The following is a 6,102-nucleotide window of genomic DNA, read 5'->3' as shown; positions in this document are numbered from 1 at the left end:
AGTGCTCAGCGATGATAAACATCAGCTAATTGTGCATTTACACTTGTATGTTTCAATACGTACGTAAAGACGTGTAGCCTTTCGCAATTGTACATCCACTTACCCAGGGTCACATCACTGTTGCCACCAGTCACAGGAATTATGCAAACGGAAGTGAGAGCCCTCAGTGATTTATTTAATGACAACACACCAGCACAAGCACAAAGCCCAATCTTGAGTAATCCAGGTCGGAATCAATAAGCATTTATCTGGGGGAGCTGATGTGGGGCAATTTCTTACTCTCTTTTTTGTCCTGCCCTCTGAATATAGTCTCAAATTTTTGCTTCCTTTAAAAGGCAGGCTTGTGGTTTCAGAACAAGATGGTGTAGAATCACAGTTTCCTTCTCCTCTAAGTACAACTAAAAACCTTGGAAGTTTAAAAACAATGATAAAAGGACTCTGAAAGCTAGAAAGACGATGGGGTGGGGGTGGGGGGGTGGGCCTGGGTGGCTCAGCGGGTTAAGTGTCTGCCTTTGGCTCAGGTCATGGTCTTGTGGTCCTGGGATTGAGCCCCGAGTCGGGCTCTGCACTCAGCAGGGAGCCTGCTTCTCCCTCTCCCTCTGCTCCTCCCCCTGCTCCCACTTGTGCGCTATCTCAAATAATTAAATTTTTTAAAAAGATTATTTATTTATTTCTTTGAGAGAGAGAATGAGATAGAGAGAGAGAGCATGAGAGGGGGGAGGGTCAGAGGGAACAGCAGACTCCTCGCTGAGCAGGGAGCCCGATGTGGGACTCCATCCCGGGACTCCAGGATCATGACCTGAGCCGAAGGCAGTCGCTTAACCAACTGAGCCACCCAGGCGCCCTCAAATAATTAAATATTTTTAAAAAAAGAAAGACAATGGTGGGCTGGCTAAGGACCTCAGGACTTGAGGAACAACAATGTGGTGAGTTTCCCGGGTTTTCATCTCCCATATACCCTGCAACCCAGAACCACCAACATGCATAGATGAAGAAGGGGGGAAAAAAAGAAAAAAGGAAAAAAAAGAAAGGAAAGTTTGCTTTCTCTGCCAAAGGACAGGGAGTGCAGTAGAGACCTATGGGGAACCCCCACTCTAGTTTCACACCAGGGCACCAGCAAGTGACCCAATTTGTTCTCAGCAGCTGCAAAGCCCTGTGCCTCCGGGCCCTCCACACAGTGGCAGCCCCGTCTGCCTGCCCCTCTGCAGAAGGTGGCCCAGCAACACCATACAATCCAGGGAGGCATCTTCTGACACCACAGAAGACACCAGCAGGGATGGAGCGGGAACCCTAGCAGCACCCAAAGAACAACACAGACCAGAACAGTATCACAAGGGCTCAGAAAACTGCATTGCCATCTCCTCCTCCTGGCAACCATCTCTTACTCAGCATCATGGCTGCCCTCAGACCTCTGGTAAAGCCCGTGGTGGTTAACAAGAGGACCAAAAAGTTCATTAGCAGCCACCAGACCAGCATGTCAAAATTAAGAGCAACTGGTGAAAACCCAGAGGCATTGACAGTAGGGTGCACGGAAGATTCAAGGACTAGATCTTGATGCCCATCACTGGTTACAGGAGCAACAAGGAAAGAAAGCACATGCTGCCCAGTGGCTTCTGGAAGTTCCTAGTTCACAAGGTCAAGGAAATTGAAGTGCTGCTGATGTGCAGCAAATCTCACTATGCGGAGACTGCTCACAATGTCTTCTCCAAGAACTGCAAAGCCATTGTGGAAAGAACAGCCCAGTTGGCCATCAGAGTTGCCAATCCCAATGCCAGGCTGCACAGTGAAGAAAATGAATAGTCAGACAGCTTATATGCATGTTATATTCATGTTAATAAAACCATAAAACTAAAAAAAATGAACTTCCATTGGAACTAAAACCCATAAAAGAACCAAGAACAATACACTACACCTAAACAGGACTCCCACCTGCTAAAATAGAAGATGTAAATAAAATTAAAAGATCCCTAACACGATAACCCAAATGTCCAGGATACAATAGAAAATCACTCATCATAACCCAAACCAGGAAAACAACAATGTAAAGAAAAGACAATCAACTGTACCAATACTGATATGATTCAGATGGTAGAATTTATCTCACAAGGATTTTAAAGCAGTTGTAATAAAAATGCTTCAACAGCAATTGCAAATTCTCTTGAATTGGAAAATCTTAGCAAAGAAATGGAAGTTATGAGAAAGAACCAAATGGAAATTATAGAAGTTAAGAATTATTGTAAAAGTTAAAACTTGGATGAACTCAGTCGTAGAGTGAAAATGACAGAAGATCAAATCAGGGTACTTAAGGACAAATCAATAGAATTTACTCAATCTGAACAACAGACTGGAAGAAAAAAAAGAAAGAAAAGGATCAGGGACCCATGATACAATAACAAAAGATCAACGTTTGTATCATGGGAATCCTAGAAGGAGAGGAGAAATGTGGAACTGAAAAGTATTCAAAGAATAATGGCTGTCTGTACCTCTGAAACAAATAATGCAATATATGTTAAGAAAAAAAAAAGAAGAAGAAGGTAGCGGGAGGGGAAGAATGAAGCGGGGGAAATCGGAGGGGTAGATGAACCATGAGAGAAGATGGACTCTGAAAAACAAACAGGGTTCTAGAGGGGAGGGGGGTGGGACGATGGGTTAGCCTGGTGGTGGGTATTGAGGAGGGCACATTCTGCATGGAGCACTGGGTGTTGTGCACAAACAATGAATCATGGAACACTTCATCGAAAACTAATGATGTAATGTATGGGGATTAACATAAGAATAAAAATAAATAAAATAAATTAAAAAAACAAAGAATAATGGCTGAAAACTCCCCAGATTTGGTGAAAGATAGAAACCTACAGATTCAAGAAGCCGATAAACTCCAAGTAGGTTAAGACCAAAGAGATCCATGAGACACATCATAATTAATCTTCTGAAAACCAAAGACTAAGAAAAAATCTGAAAAACAGGGAGAAACAACCAGGGAGGAACACCAATTCAAGTTCTATTTTAGTATTGCCTATAAAGGAAACTATGGAGGCAGACAGAAGTCACGCAACATTTATAGAGTGCTGAAAGCAAAGAACCGTCAATCTTGAATTCTATATGTATTGAAATTACCCTTAAGGAACAAAAGGGAAATGAAGACATTCTCAGATGAAGGGAAACTAACGGTAGCACATGCAGACACTGAGCAGTAAGAGTGCTGGGTTGAAAATATGTAGCCAAGGGGTGGGGGCGCTGGTTAAGCTCAGCTGGTTAAATGGTTCAGCTGGTTAAGTGTCTGACTTGGGCTCAGGTCATGATCTCGGGGGTCCTGGGATCGAGTCTCGCATCGGGCTCCCTGCTCAGCAGGGAGTCTGCTTCTCCCTCTGCCCCTCTCCTTGCTCGTGCTCTCTCTCAAATAAATAAAATCTTTTTAAAAATTAAAAAAAAAATTATTTACTCAGGGAGAAGGAGAAAGAGAGGTAGTGAAGGATGACCCTGAGGTTTCTAACCTGTATGTCTAGAGGAAGAATCTAGATTGAGGTGATTCCTCAAACTGAGATAAACTGGAACCAGTTAATAATGAATTTATAATTGGACATTTGATTTATTCTTTAAACTTTTTATTTTGAGATAATTGCAGATTTACATGGGTTTAAGAAATAACATAGAGATCCTGTGTGCCCTTTACCCCGTTTCCCCAGGGGTAGCGCATGGTAAAATTATGGCACAGTGTCACCAGGATATTGATATATCGATATCAAAACACAGAACAGTTTCATCATTGATAAACTGGATGACATCAAAATTAAAATACTTTGCTCTATGAAAGACTCTGTTAAGAGGAAGAAAAGACAAATTACAGACTGGGAGAAAATATTTTGCAGATCACATATCCAACAAAGGATTTGGTCTAGAATATATAAAGAACTCTCAAAATTCAATATTAAAAAAATGAACAGTCCAGTTAGGAAATGAGCAAAAGATATTCACAGACATTTCATAGAAGAGGGCATCCAGATGACAAGTAAGCCTATGAAAGATGTTCAACTTCATTAATCACTAGAGAAATGCAAATTAAGACCATATGAGATGTCACTATGCACATATTGGAATGGCTAAAATGAAAAATATCAAATGCTGGTGAGGATGTGGAGAAACTGGATCACTCATCCACTGCAGAAATGTAAATGGTACAGTCACTCTGTAAACAGATTTGTGGTTCCTTTTAAAATGGGCTTACCATACAACCCAGCAATTGTACTCTCAAGTGTTTACCCCAGAGAAATTAAACTTATTTTCATGCAGAAACTTGTAACATATATTCCTAGCCGCTTTATTCATAACAGCCAAAAAAGCTAGAAACTACCCAAATGTCCTTCAACAGTTAAATGGTTAAACAAACTGGTACATTTATACCTTGGAATACTACTCAGCAGTGAAAAGGAATGATCTTTTGATGTACACAACTTGGATGAACTGCAAGGAAATGGTATGGAATTAAAAAAAGCCAGTCTCAAAAGAATGGATACATACTGCATGATCCCATTTATGTAAGACTCATGAAATAACATAATTACAGAGATGGAAAACAGATTAGTGACTGCTGGGGGTTGGGGGCAGTTAGGAATGGGAGGAAGAGGGGGGCTGTCACTAAAAGGGGTGGTACCATGGAGTCTTTTGATGATGGTACAGTCAACTATGTATCTTGAATGTGACTATAGTTACCCAAAGCTACACATCTGATAACATTACATAGAGCTACACACATACACACACACACACACACAAGTGCACGTATAACTGGTGAAATTTGTATCCGCTCTTTGGATTGTACCCACGTCAGCCTCCTGGTTTGATATCGTATTACAGTTACACAAGATGCTAACTTTGGGGGAAGCTCGGTGACGGGTGGAGGACCCCCCCCGCCTGCATACATTTATTTGCAACTTCCTGTGAATCTAAGTATTTTAAAATAAAAAGTTTATTTATTTGTGATGAGAACACTTAAGCTCTACTCTCTTTCAATATAAAAAGCTTAAAAAGGCTCAAACCCAGCACGACCAGTCATGGCAGGCATGCAGCGTTGTCTTGCCATATGTTTTGAGATATGTTTGACAATTTCACTGATGCTGTTCCCTATAAATGAACAGAGTACGCGGAAACTTCAATGAAGCATTCTTTTCCAATGCTGTGTATTCACAGAAAGACTAATGGCGTTTGTTCTCTGTGTTGTCTGAACCTTAATCCTACCACGTGCTTCTGTTTTCCATTTTGACAGAGCTGTACTTGGGGCTGAGTCATCTTAACCCCACCTTCCTCCCCTCTAGGACGGTGGCAATGGTGTTATGTTTTAAAAAGGCGTTCCTCTCTCTTACTCTCTCAGAGAAACTTCTTTTCATAGTCCCAAATAAAAATGCTTATTGCATTCTCCCTTCTGCATGCCCCACTCTGTCCCCATTTTGGGATGGGACTTAAAGCCTTTGGGTACTTCCAATGTAACTTACTCATTTTATGTTCCAAGCTTTATTGTAGCATCCTAAGATTAAGCATTCAGCCACTTAGGAGTGTCTTGAAATTCTAAGCAGCTAAGAAATCCTAGGGCTTTCTCTTGTATCTTTTCCATGGTGAGTAACCTTGTATTCAGGGAGAGGAGAGGGAGAGAAATGGAGAAACATCAATTATACAGAACTATTCTTTGGAAAGCCTGAGTGTCCATTTATCCTTCTCCCCAGGGGCAACACACACACACACAACTTAGTCATTCCTAATAATGTGAAATAATACAAAATGCCAACACAACCGTATTTGAATAGTGACAGAGTAAAGTAACTTTGGCACAACAAGAAAGCCCCATGAGACCTCCTGTTTACATCTTACTGCAACAAATCACTTCCCCTTAGACTCACGTAAAGACTCAAAGCTGATGACAAAAGCCAGCCATTTCCTCCTCGTTTGGAGAGAGGAAACAGAGAGCTCTAAGTTCCCTTATAGTACAGAAGGGCAAAAATCCATCCCTTTAACTGGGTCCCTTGTGCTCCATCTGTGTAGTTCTTAGGGCTTTGCTATCAACCATGATCACTGTATTTCCCAGTAAGAAGCAGCCGTGTTAAGACATAC

This window comes from Mirounga angustirostris, unplaced genomic scaffold (assembly GCF_029215605.1).
Source record: "Mirounga angustirostris isolate CCGP_5_RB_7025 unplaced genomic scaffold, mMirAng1.0.hap1 SCAF_17, whole genome shotgun sequence".
NCBI classification, from domain to species: domain Eukaryota; kingdom Metazoa; phylum Chordata; class Mammalia; order Carnivora; family Phocidae; genus Mirounga; species Mirounga angustirostris.
Note: the sequence above shows the minus strand (reverse complement) of the source record.